This window comes from Phoca vitulina, unplaced genomic scaffold, assembly GCF_004348235.1.
Source record: "Phoca vitulina isolate PV1807 unplaced genomic scaffold, GSC_HSeal_1.0 scaffold67, whole genome shotgun sequence".
NCBI classification, from domain to species: domain Eukaryota; kingdom Metazoa; phylum Chordata; class Mammalia; order Carnivora; family Phocidae; genus Phoca; species Phoca vitulina.
This window is the reverse complement of record NW_022589770.1, coordinates 13,722,752-13,736,713: the sequence shown is the minus strand read 5'-3', so window position 1 is coordinate 13,736,713 and position 13,962 is coordinate 13,722,752. Positions and strand designations below refer to the sequence as shown.

Below are 13,962 nucleotides of genomic sequence, written 5' to 3'. Positions count from 1 at the left end.
TTCCCTTCCCTTCCCTTCCCTTCCCTTCCCTTCCCTTCCCTTCCCTTCCCTTCCCTTCCTTTCCTTTCTTTCTTTCAAGCACGCTGGTAAGCAGAGGGAGAAGGAGAGAGAGAATCTCAAGTGGACCCTGTGCTGAGCTCAGAGCCTGTCACGGGGCTTAATCTCATGACCCTGAGATCATGACCTAAGCCAAAATCAAGAGTCAGATGCTCAACTGACCAAGCCATCCAGGCGCCCCACTTCTCTGTTTTCAAATAAACAAAAGACCAGCACTCATACTAGGAAAAGTAAATGTTCAGATTTCTTAGTAGGTAATACAGTTTGATTGTAGTCTTTTAGAGTTAGCTGCCCAGAGATATGAATTGAAAAATAAAAATTCTTGCATGAAAATGTTTCCCTAGTATTAAAATTTAAATGCAAGCAAATTGGTTTAAAACTTTGAAAAAACCCCAACTGTTTAGGTAGTATTCTTAAAGCATATGGTGAAACACACACATTTTTTTTTGTAATGTAATGCAACATTTATGGAATCTAATGCACTATCTTAGGCTCAAGTTTATAAAATGGATTTTTATGAAGTATATTCTTTTTCAGTCCATGCTTTGTGCCTGCTGGGAATGAATACATCTTGTATTCAAAGTGCTTTCCAGTGGGATTGGTGAGAGGCAGCTCTTTAGCTGTTATTTGGCACCTCCTCTTGAAGGTGTGGGTCAGTGGACTTCACCTTCCCTCATGGCTAGGCAGAGGCTTCTTTGGGGGTGCTACAACCTGTCTGCTTGCCTGTCTGCCTGTCTTCCTTTCTTCTTTTCTTCCTTTCCTATCTTCTTTTTTTTTTTTTTTAAGATTTTATTTATTCATTTGAGACACAGAGATACAGAGAGAGAGAGAATGAGCAGGGGGAGAGCAGAGGGAGAGGGAGAAGCAGGCTTCCCTGCAGAGCAGGGAGCCCGATGCGGGGCTCGATCCCAGGACCCTGGGATCATGACCTGAGCCGAAGGCAGACGCTTAACCATCTGAGCCACCCAGGCAACCCCTTCTTCTTCTTCTTTTTTTTTTTTTTTTAAGATTTTATTTATTTGACAGAGAGAGAGAGCACAAGCAGCAGGAGCAGCAGAGGCAGAGTGAGAAGCAGGCTCCCCGCTAAGCAGGGAGCCCGATGCGGGCTCGATCCCAGGACTCTGGGATCATGACCTGAGCTGGGGGCAGACGCTTAACCGACTGAGCCACCCAGGTGCCTCCCTTTCCTTCCTTCTTATCAGTGAAGCTAACACTTGGGAGAAATTGGGCAACTTTTATGATAACATATATAAGCAGAATTGAAAATTCCCAGATGAAAATTCATAAGGTTACTATTAAAAACAAACAGCTGTATTTGACATCCCTTGAGGCCAGCCGATGTCAATTTTGTGCAGTTTTAATTGAAACATATTACTTGTTAAGTGTAGAGAAAAAAGATAGCATGATACTTGTGTACAGGTAATAAATTAAAGGTCAGAATGCTAAGAACTCTTTCAACCACACTTTCTCCTATTCTGTTTGAATTTTGTTACATTGTCTTTATTTGCAGTTGAGAGCCCTGTTGTGATCTTTGTTTATGACACTGACACTTCTTATTTTCCTATTCTAAATAGGTTTGTCTAAGAAAGTGAGAAAAGAGTATGTTATTCCCTGGCCCGCGTAATAATACCCTTATGGTATGCTACATACTTTTGGTAAAATTAGTGTTTGTAATGAGGAATGCAGAGGTATTGGACTAATTTATGACTGCCCTTTAACATTAAAAAAAATAAGAATTACTCAGATTTCTTTGTATGTCTTTTTGATTTTGCTACTTATTTTTCTGTGTTGTAAGGATTGTATGAGAATGGGCCACAAATATGAAATTCTGGAGTTAATTAAACTGTATTCAAAAATAACATTCTGAAAGCATCTAGAATGGTAGAATTTTTTTATGAGGTGCTTTGTAGTTTAGGAAAGTTATAAGCTTTCTTTATAGCTTTTAAGATACATCATCTTATTGATTTGCTAGAATGCATCATCTCTTATTTTCTCTTTTGGCAAGAAGCACATTATCTGCTCCTGCTGTTTAGATTTTGCAAAATAGGTGTTCTCTCATCCGCCTATGAACATGTATTAGGGTCTTCACATCTTCATGAGGGGGTTAGGGGATTGCATGGTAAAAGGGATAGGAAACAAAAGAAATGGACCTTCCTTTGAAGGAATCATATTCAGTGTATTCTTTTAGCTACTGCCATGATGAAGAATTGGAGATGCTTGCCACTTTGAGGTTGGGGGTTAAATTCTCTTTCAATTCAAAAGCGATAGAAAATGATTATTATAGTCTAGTCATTAAGAAGTCATTGTCCTCATTTTACTTGACATTTTTAATGCTCTTTCATTGCCAAGACTTGATTGTTTTTAACTCTTTTACAGATTTACTTATTTTAGAGAGAGCACGTGTGAGCGAGCATGTGAGTGGGGGGAGGGGCATAGGGAGAGAACCTTTAAGCAGACTCCCCGCTGAGTGCAGAGCCCCAAGAGGGGCTGGATCCCATGACCCATGAGATCATGACCTGAGCTGAAACAGAGTTGGACGCCTAACTGACTGAGCCTCCCAGGCACCCCAGATTGTTTTTAACTCTTAAGAAAACAACAGTGTGTGGGAAGAAATCCATTTGTCTCAAGAATAAAGAGAACTTTTGATTTTGTTTTTCTTTCCTTGAATGGTACAGCAACTTACATATTTTCCTTGGGCCTTATTTTAGCTTTAATCTTGGTGGGTATACGTTGCATTTAAGGTATAGCTCTTGAAGAACAAGGGAAGGGCCAGCTAAATGTGTTCAGATTCTATTGTAAGCTTTTGGTTAATAGAGCTAACATTATCAGCCTATGGTAGTGACAGGATCTATGCTGGCTGTGAGAGGCCACAGAGACAGTTTTTAATTTGAATATGCAACAGACTGGGCTGTTTATCACTGATTAATGCTGTAACAAAGTCACAAGGTAATACGGAATACTGGATGGGGAGGGTTTAATTCTAACATGGCAGGGATCTGAAATGTTTTGTGAGAGAGCTAATATTTGAGCTGGTGGAGATTGGATGGGATTTTTCAAGTATTGGTGGTTCAGAAGTATGTGTCTGAAAGCGGGAATCAGCAAAGGGGCGCCTGGGTGGCTCAGTTGTTAAGCGTCTGCCTTCGGCTCAGGTCATGATCCCAGGGTCCTGGGGTCGGCCCCGTGGCGGGCTCCCTGCTAGGCGGGAAGCCTGCTTCTTCGTCTCCCACTCGCCCTGCTTGTGTTCCCTCTCTCACTGTGTCTCTCTCTGTCAAATAAATAAATAAATAAATAAAATCTTTAAAAAAAAAAATGAAAGAGGGAATCAGCAGCTTGAGTGAAGTCATGGCAGGATGTTTTTGACAGTTGTCTCTCTGTGGTTTGAGATGAAGTACTTCTAGAATGGTGGGTATAGTCAGGCTATGAAATACCTTGAATGTTACACAGAGAAATTTGGACCTTTTTATTCTTTGGGGATGCCATTGGCCATTTTTGAGAAAAGTTTCAATATGAACCCTTTATGAAACACAATGGTGAAAATACAACAATAGGTATGTTTACAATTTTAATAAGAGCATTTTTCTTTTTTGGCTAGTTCTTTTGACCAAATAAAGTTTTTGACATTTATTCAGCAGATACATGTTAAGTTCCAGTCACATGCCAGGTAATTTATATATGGGAATAAAGTATGAATAACACCAGATCTGAATAAAAAAGAAAACAGATCTGGCCCATGAAGAGGTTTTAGCAGGATGTTTTGTTTTATTTTAAGCATTGAATATTACATGCCTGTTAAGAAGACTGTGTCTTCTAAAATAAGACTGCATTTAGAAACAGATCCATAAATTCAGAGAACAGACTGGTGGTTGCCAGACAGGAAGGGGGTAGGGAGATGGGCAAAATGGGTGAAGGGGAATGGGCAATACAGGCTTCCAGGTATGAAATGAATAAGTCACGGGGATGAAAGGAACAGCATAGGGAATATAGTCAATGGTAGTGTCATGGCATTGTATGGTGACAGATGGTAGTTAAATTTGTGGCTAGCATAGCATAATATATAGATTGTCAAATCACTATGTTGTATATCTGAAACTAGTGTAATATTGTTTGCCAACTATTCTTTAATTAAAAATAATGAAGTCTGTATTTTTAAGAAATTTTGATCACCTTTGAATATTTTCCTTTTTGGCCAAATGACTGTAAAGCTGCATGTTTTCCTGTGCTTCGTGGGTGGCCATATGATTGCGGATTACAGTGGAAACATCCCAGTTCCATTTATCTGTCTCTCTGATTTTTGGGATATGATATAATTGGAGTATTCATATTTCACCCATTAGAGATTAGTTAGGTCATTAAGCTTTTTGTTTGTTTATTTCATGCAAGAGGGTTAAATCACTTACAGTAATATGAGTTATTTTCATTGGCTGAAGTGACTTGGAGATGTGAGAGTTTAGGCATGAAGTGGAGTCACCCTCTACTTCATGGGAAAGGTGTTCAGAAAAGCCTGAAATCATTGCTGGGCAGCTCCTGCCTTGATTTCCTCTCTTCCAGTGATCTTGTCCCCACCCTACCTTGGTCAGTCATTCTTGTGGTCTAATATGTGCACTGTCTTCCTAATTCCAGTTTCAGGCATCTTATCCTGTGACATCCACCCCTGTCTCTTCCGCTCATTCCTTCTACTACCTTAATTCCAGCGCACCCTTGAACCCTAGCAGGAACTAAAATCCACTGATTCTACTTTTCATGGTTGCTCATCTCCCTCATGCTCTCACTTCCTCTCCAGCAGATTATATCCTATCATTGTCATCTTTCTCTTCACACCATAGCCCTTCTCTTACTTGTCACACCCCCAACTGGTTCTGCTCACCTATCTCCCTGCTCTCCATGCTTGTCCCTGTACAGCCGACTATGGTTGGGGACAAGCACACAACCATCCCAACTGCTCTTCCCAGATCCAAGACCTCAGGTGGGCATTTTATGATGCCCAGCAGTCCAGCCACATCCTCTAGTTCCCCTTCTTGTCTCCATCCTCATTCTCTGTTAAATGCCTTGCTCTCATTTCAGTGAGAAAGTAAGAGAACTTCCACAGATTCCCACCAGCACCAGGGCTCATATACTCAATCTCCTGTTCTGTTACTCTGGATAAATTGTTTTTGCTTCTACTTGAGGCCACTTGTGCACTTGACCCCAGCCCCCCTTGCACCTTCAAGAACATTGCTTCACCAGTTCCTCAGGCTTCTTCCTGCATTGTCAGTTTTTCTTTCCTTACTGGATCATTCTCATCATTCTACAAGCTGTTATTTCTCCTATCTGAAAGATTCTCATAATCCCTCGTCTCATCAGACTTATTACCCCTTTTCTTTGCTTCCCTTTTTAACAGTACTCTTTAAAGGAATTACCTATATTTGCTTTCCAATTTCATTTTTTTTCCAGTTTCTCTCTCTTTTTTTAAAAAGACTTATTTTTATTTATTTATTTATTTATTATGTTATGTTAGTCACCATACAGTACATCATTAGTTTTTGATGTAGTGTTCCATGATTCATTGTTCGCATATAACACCCAGTGCTCTGTGAAATACGTGCCCTCCTTAATACCCATCACCGGGCTCACCCATCCCCCTACCCTCCTCCCCTCTAAAACCCTCAGTTTGATTCTCAGAGTCCACAGTCTCTCATGGTTCATCTCCCTCTCTGATCTACACCACCCCCCCCTTCATTTTCCAGTTTCTTTTTAACTGCCACACTCTTTGACCCTCTCCATGCTCCCAGAACTGCTTTTGTCAAACTCACTTGTAACCCAGTGTTGCTAAATTATATTATTCTTTAATTCTCATCTCACCTGACCTATTAGCAGCATTTGGTACAAGTACATTTCATTCTCCTTGAAGCATCTTCTTCCCTTGGTTTCTGAGGACACTGCACATTCCTGATTTCCTTCCATGTTACCCAGTTTTTCCTTCTCAGTCTCTTTTGTTGGTTTCCTCTATCTCTCAAACATCATAACATTGGAGAACTGTAGGGCTCAGTCCTTGGGTTTCTCTCTTCTGTCTATACTTGCTCCCTTATGATTGAATTCAGTCTTGCAATTTTAAATATCCATATGCTGATTTCTGCTGACTACTAAATTTATGTCTCTATCCTGGACTTTTCCTCTGAACCCACAAACTCGTGCCAAGTGATCCAGGCTGATTACTCCATTTGGATGTCTAATAGGCTTCACAGACTTAAATCCAGTAACTCCTCTTACCGGTTTCTACATCTTATTTAATTACAACTCTGTTCCTTTAGTTGCTCAGATCCAAAACTCTGGAGTCTTTATTGATGTCTCTCTTTCTCTTTAATTACACATCCATTATCTCCGGGATTCTCCACCTTTCAAATCTACATGAAAGTGACCACTTCTCACCACTCTAGCCTCTACTACTCTGGTCCAACCACTATTATCACACACCTGAATTATCCCAGTGACTCTCAAAGTCTCCCTGTTCCTGTCAATTCTTAATTTAGAGGCCAGGGGGACACCTTTAAAACCTTTGTTCAGATCGTACACTTCTCTGCTTAAAATCCCTTTCCATGACTTCCCATTTCACTTACGTTAATATTTAAAGATCTTACCAGGTACACAAATGCTACATGATTGCTCTTCAGCCAACATATGTCGTTTCCAGACACAGGTACTCCTCACCTCTTCAACTCCTCTACTACCTCTCTGCTTCTTGAACATTAAGCCCAATTTTCTGCACCAAGGAGCAGGCAGGAAGGGCTGGGCTGGGGATGGGAGGAGAAGGAGGGCCCAGTGACAGCAGCTGCTTTAGACAATTCTCACAGGTACTCCCCTACAGATTCTGGTAACTGCTCCCTTCTCAAGGCATTTCAGACCTAGCTTTAGTGAAAACTCTGCTGTTATCTGGCCCCGGGTCCTACTCTGTCTCTTCTGTTTTTCTATGCCCTGCCTATACCTGTTCTGTCCCTTAATTCAGTCCTTCTCAGATTATTCCAATGTTTAACATTTCACCTGTTTTCTGCTGAGGCCAACTCATACTATATTGACTCAGAAAACTCTTGTGGATTTTGTGAGAGGCATTTTTATTAAACATAAAAACTGAAAATATTTTTCCTAAAAATGATTCTTTCTTTTGCTCTCTGGATTCTGCTTTGCCATTAATATAGACACAAGATAGGTTGTGTACTGTATCTATTTTTTTTAATTAAAAATTATGGGTGGTAGAGAATTTTGTTGATCAGAGTAAGGCCTTCAGCTCATACTAATTTGTCTGGCATTAGTTCTTTCTCTATAAAAACATATTTTGGTACCAAAGCTTGAATGTTGATGTTTTGTGTTAGTGAGTCTTAGGTGTCCTACTTTTGAAGTTCTGAAACGAGCCAGGCATATGACAATGAACATTAAAGGAAATCTGTATTCTGTTTACTATTTAACTTTCTAAGTCTTTACTTGAGGGTTCAGTATTCCATTTTGAAGCTTGCACAGTATGGGTTCTCGATCACAGACCATTCATTCTTTCTTCTTAAAACTCTTCCTGGGATGCCTGAGTTGTGCTTCCCTGGGACTTGTTATGATCATATGTCAACATTGCAGGGCTGTCGCTGTTGGTGGCACATCTCACATGATAGCCGTGGAAGGGCTTCTAATGGTTATGATATGAATGATACTGTAGGATGTGGTTACCATAGAAAAATATGTGGATCAAATGAAAGAGATACAAACTTTAATAATTTGGGCTTAGTTGCTTTCTTTTGCCTAGGATAAGCTTGATTCCAGAACTCTCTTGACCTGAGATAGTGGAATGATGGTTTATCATGGGCTCCTTCACTGTTTGGAAAATTGCTGTTATAAAACGTGTTTTTTTTTTTTAATGTTTTTATTGTTATGTTAATCCCCATACATTACATCATTAGTTTTAGATGTAGTGTTCCATGATTCATTGTTTGTGCATAACACCCAGTGCTCCATGCAGAACGTGCCCTCCTCAATACCCATCACCAGGCTAACCGATCCTCCCACCCCCCTCCCCTCTAGAACCCTCAGTTTGCTTTTCAGAGTCCATCGTCTCTCATGGTTCGTCTACCCCTCCGATTTCCCCCCCTTCAGTCTTCCCCTCCTGCTACCTTCTTTTTTTTTTTTCTTAACATATATTACATTATTTGTTTCAGAGGTACAGATCTGAGATTCAACAGTCTTGCACAATTCACAGCGCTTACCAGAGCACATACCCTCCCCAGTGTCTATCACCCAGTCACCCCATCCCTCCCACCCCACCCCCACTCCAGCAACCCGCAGTTTGTTTCCTGAGATTAAGAATTCCTCATATCAGTGAGGTCATATGATACATGTCTTTCTCTGTTTGACTTATTTCGCTCAGCATAATACCCTCCAGTTCCATCCACGTCATTGCAAATGGCAAGATCTCATTCCTTTTGATGGCTGCATAATATTCCATTGTATATATATACCACATCTTCTCTATCCAGTCATCTGTTGATGGACATCTTGGCTCTTTCCACAGTTTGGCTATTGTGGACATTGCTGCTATAAACATCGGGGTGCACGTACCCTTTCGGATCCCTACTTCTGTATCTTTGGGGTAAATACCCAGTAGTGCAATTGCTGGGTCATATGGTAGCTCTATTTTCAACTTTTTGAGGAACCTCCATACTGTTTTCCAGAGTGGCTGCACCAGCTTGCATTCCCACCAAGAGTGTAGGAGGGTTCCCCTTTCTCCGCATCCCTGCCAACATCTGTCATTTCCTGACTTGTTAATTTTAGCCATTGTGACTGGTGTGAGGTGGTATCTCATTGAGGTTTTGATTTGGATTTCCCTGATGCCGAGCGATATTGAGCACTTCTTCATGTGTCTGTTGGCCGTTTGGATGTCTTCTTTGGAAAAATGTCTGTTCATGTCTTCTGCCCATTTCTTGATTGGATTCTTTGTTCTTTGGGTGTTGAGTTTGATGAGTTCTTTATAGATTTTGGATACTAGCCCTTTATCTGATATGTCATTTGCAAATATCTTCTCCCATTCTGTCAGTTGTCTTTTGGTTTTGTTGACTGTTTCCTTTGCTTTGCAAAAGCTTTTTATCTTGATGAAGTCCCAATAGTTCATTTTTGCCCTTGCTTCCCTTGCCTTTGGCGATGTTTCTAGGAAGAAGTTGCTGCGGCTGAGGTCGAAGAGGTTGCTGCCTGTGTTCTCCTTTAGGATTTTGATGGACTCCTGTCTCACATTGAGGTCTTTCAACCATTTGGAGTCTATTTTTGTGTGTGGTGTAAGGAAATGGTCCAGTTTCATTCTTCTGCATGTGGCTGTCCAATTTTCCCAACACCATTTGTTGAAGAGACTGTCTTTTTTCCATTGGACATTCTTTCCTGCTTTGTCAAAGATTAGTTGACCATAGAATTGAGGGTCCATTTCTGGGCTCTCTATTCTGTTCCATTGATCTATGTGTCTGTTTTTGTGCCAGTACCATACTGTCTTGATGATGACAGCTTTGTAGTAGAGCTGGAAGTCTGGAATTGAATGCCACTGACTTGTGTGCATTGATTTTATATCCTGCCACTTTACTGAGTTCCTGTATGAGTTCGAGCAGTTTTGGGGTGGAGTCTTTGGGATTTTCCACATAACATATCATATCATCTGCAAAGAGTGAGAGTTTGACTTCTTCTTTGCTGATTTGGATGCCTTTGATTTCTTTTTGTTGTCTGATTGCTGTGGCTAAGACTTCCAATACTATGTTGAATAGCAGTGGTGATAGTGGACATCCCTGCCGCGTTCCTGACCTTAGGGGGAAAGCTCTCAGTTTTTCCCCATTGAGAATGATATTCGCTGTAGGTTTTTCATAGATGGCTTTTATGATATTGAGATATGTACCCTCTATGCCTATACTCTGAAGAGTTTTGATCAAGAAAGGATGCTGTACTTTGTCAAATGCTTTTTCTGCATCTATCGAGAGGATCATATGATTCTTGTTCTTTCTTTTGTTAATGTATTGTATCACGTTGATTGATTTGCGGATGTTGAACCAACCTTGCAGCCCAGGGATAAATCCGACTTGGTCGTGGTGAATAATCCTTTTAATGTACTGTTGGATCCTATTGGCTAGTATTTTGGTGAGAATTTTTGCATCCATGTTCATTAGGGATATTGGTCTGTAATTCTCCTTTTTGATGGGGTCTTTGTCTGGTTTTGGGATCAAGGTAATGCTGGCCTCATAAAATGAGTTTGGAAGTTTTCCTTCCATTTCTATTTTTTGGAACAGTTTCAGAAGGATAGGTATTAATTCTTCTTTAAATGTTTGGTAGAATTCCCCTGGGAAGCCATCTGGCCCTGGGCTTTTGTGTTTTGGGAGATTTTTGATGACTGCTTCTATTTCCTTAGTGGTTATAGGTCTGTTCAGGTTTTCTATTTCTTCCTGGATCAGTTTTGGTAGTTGATACATCTCTAGGAATGCATCCATTACTTCCAGGTTATCTAATTTGCTGGCATAGAGTTGCTCATAATATGTTCTTATAATTGTTTGTATTTCTTTGGTGTTGGTTGTGATTTCTCCTCTTTCATTCATGATTTTGTTGATTTGGGTCATTTCTCTTTTCTTTTTGAGAAGTCTGGCCAGGGGCTTATCAATCTTGTTAATTCTTTCAAAGAACCAGCTCCTAGTTTCGTTGATCTGTTCTACTGTTCTTTTGGTTTCTATTTCATTGATTTCTGCTCTGATCTTTATTATTTCTCTTCTCCTGCTGGGTTTAGGCTTTATTTGCTGTTCTTTCTCCAGCTCCTTTAGGTGTAGGGTTAGGTTGTGTACTTGAGACCTTTCTTGTTTCTTGAGAAAGGCTTGTATTGCTATATACTTTCCTCTTAGGACTGCCTTTGCTGTATCCCAAAGATTTTGAATAGTTGTGTTTTCATTTTCATTGGTTTCCATGAATTTTTTTAATTCTTCTTTAATTTCCTGGTTGACCCATTCATTCTTCAGTAGGATGCTCTTTAGCCTCCATGTATTTGAGTTCTTTCCAACTTTCCTCTTGTGATTGAGTTCTAGTTTCAAAGCATTGTGGTCTGAAAATAGGCAGGGAATGATCCCAATCTTTTGGTACCGGTTGAGACCTGATTTATGACCTAGGATGTGATCTATTCTGGAGAATGTTCCATGGGCACTAGAGAAGAATGTGTATTCCGTTGCTTTGGGATGGAATGTTCTGAATATATCTGTGAAGTCCATTTGGTCCAGTGTGTCATTTAAAGTCTTTATTTCCTTGTTGATCTTTTGCTTAGACGATCTGTCCATTTCAGTGAGGGGGGTGTTAAAGTCCCCCACTATTATTGTATTGTTGTCGATGTGTTTCTTTGCTTTTGTTATTAATTGCCTTATATAATTGGCTGCTCCCATGTTAGGGGCATAGATATTTACAATTGTTAGATCTTCTTGTTGGATAGACCCTTTAAGTAGGATATAGTGTCTTTCCTCATCTCTTATTACAGTCTTTGGTTTAAAATCTAATTTGTCTGATATAAGGATTGCCACCCCAGCTTTCTTTTGGTGTCCATTAGCATGGTAAATGGTTTTCCACCCCCTCACTTTCAATCTGGGGGTGTCTTTGGGTCTAAAATGAGTCTCTTGCAGACAGCATATCGATGGGTCTTGTTTTTTAATCCAATCTGATAGCCTGTGTCTTTTGATTGGGGCATTTAGCCCATTTACATTCAGGGTAACTATTGAAAGATAGGAATTTAGTGCCATTGTATTGCCTGTAGGTGACTGTTACTGTATATTGTCTGTGTTCCTTTCTGGTCTATGTTGCTTTTAGGCTCTCTCTTTGCTTAGAGGACCCCTTTCAAGATTTCTGTTAGGGCTGGTTTCGTGTTTGCAAATTCCTTTAGTTTTTGTTTGTCCTGGAAGCTTTTTATCTCTCCTTCAATTTTCAATGACAGCCTAGCTGGATATAGTATTCTTGGCTGCCTGTTTTTCTCATTTAGTGCTCTGAATATATCCTGCCAGTCCTTTCTGGCCTGCCAGGTCTCTGTGGATAGGTCTGTTGCCAATCTAATGTTTCTACCATTGTAGGTTACATATCTCTTCTCCTGAGCTGCTTTCAGGATTTTCTCTTTATCTCTGAGACTCGTAAGTTTTACTATTAGATGTCGGGGTGTTGACCTATTTTTATTGATTTTGAGAAGGGTTCTCTGTGCTTCCTGGATTTTGATGCCTGTTTCCTTCCCCAAATTAGGGAAGTTCTCTGCTATAATTTGCTCCATTATACCTTCTGCCCCTCTCTCTCTTTCTTCTTTTTCTGGGATCCCAATTGTTCTAATGTTGTTTCGTCTTATGGTATCGCTTATCTCTCGAATTCTGCCCTCGTGATCCAGTAGTTGTTTATCTTTCTTTTTCTCAGCTTCTTTATTTTCCAGCATTTGGTCTTCTATCTCACTGATTCTCTCTTCTGCCTTATTTATCCTAGCAGTTAGCACTCCCATATTTGATTGCACCTCATTAATAGCTTTTTTGATTTCTACTTGGTTAGATTTTAGTTCTTTTACTTCTCCAGAAAGGATTTCTCTAATAACTTCCATGCTTTTTTCAAGCCCAGCTAGTATCTTTAAAGTGATGATTCTGAAATCTAGATCTGACATCGTACTAATGTCCGTATTGAGTAGGTCCCTGGCAGTCGGTACTACCTCTTGTTCTTTTTGTTGAGGTGATTTTTTCCATCTTGTCATTTTGTGCAGAGGAGAATAGATTAATGAGATAACAAAATGCTAGCAGGGTAACAACGTCCCCAGAAAATATACTCTAAACAAATCAGAAAAGACCTGAAGCAGTGGGAAAAGAAAGGGAAAGAGAGAAAAAAGAAAAAAAAAAAAAAAGAAAAAGTAAAAGAGAAAGATAAAAACAAAGAAAAACAGAACAAAACAAAACAAAAAACAGAATGTGATCAAATATGATCAGGCTGGTATATAGATCAGTGCCCCACACTAGATTTTGCGTGTATTTTGGTCTGTTAAAAGAAAGTGCCTCCCAAAATTTTAAAGAAAGAAAAACTTATATATGTACAAAAATAAGGGTTGATATGATGAAGGGATGGAATATGACTGTAAAGATGGAAATTATAAAAAATTTTATAAAAGGAATTGATAAGTTGTTTGAAAAAAGAAAGAAGAGGATTTAAAAAAAAAGAAAAAAAAAGTGAGAGAATCTGATCAGGCAGGGGAGTAGAAAAAAACCATACACTAGAGATTTAGGGTATATTTTGATCTGTTAGAAGAAACTATCTCAAAATTTTAAAGAGAGAACAACTTATATATATATGCCAAAAACATGGGTAACTACTATGAAGGGATAGAATATGACTCTAAAAATGAAAAATAAAAATGTTTTTTAATAAAGGGATTGATAGGGCGCCTGGGTGGCTCAGTTGGTTAAGACACTGCCTTCGGCTCAGGTCATGATCCTGGAGTCCCGGGATCGAGTCCCGCATCGGGCTCCCTGCTCAGCAGGGAGTCTGCTTCTCCCTCTGACCCTCCCCCTTCTCATGCTCTCTCTTTCTATCTCATTCTCTCTCTCAAATAAATAAACAAAATCTTTAAAAAAAAAAAAGGGATTGATAAGATGTTGGTTGAAAAAGGGAAAAAGAAAAATTCAAAAAAAAAGAAGTTAAAAAAAATTAACTTTGAAAGACTAAAGAATCATGGTAAAAAAGCCATGAATTCTATGTGCAGTGTTCCCCTAGCGCTGGAGTTCTGCCGTTCTCATTGATCGGTAAACTTGGTCTTGGCTGGCTGTTCTTGCTGATCTTCTGGGGGAGGGGCCTGTTGCTGTGGTTCCCAAATGTCTTTGCCGGAGGCGGAATTGCCCCGCCCTTGCCCGGTCCAGGCTAAGTAATCTGCTCGGGTTTGCT

At 39.8% G+C, this 13,962-nt stretch overlaps 1 protein-coding gene across 13 annotated transcripts in view; it reads left to right on the top strand.

Annotated features, from left to right (window-relative positions):
- Positions 1 to 13,962, top strand: part of KDM4C (lysine demethylase 4C) — a 478,025-nt gene that overhangs the window by 163,367 nt on the left and 300,696 nt on the right. The window lies entirely within an intron of this gene.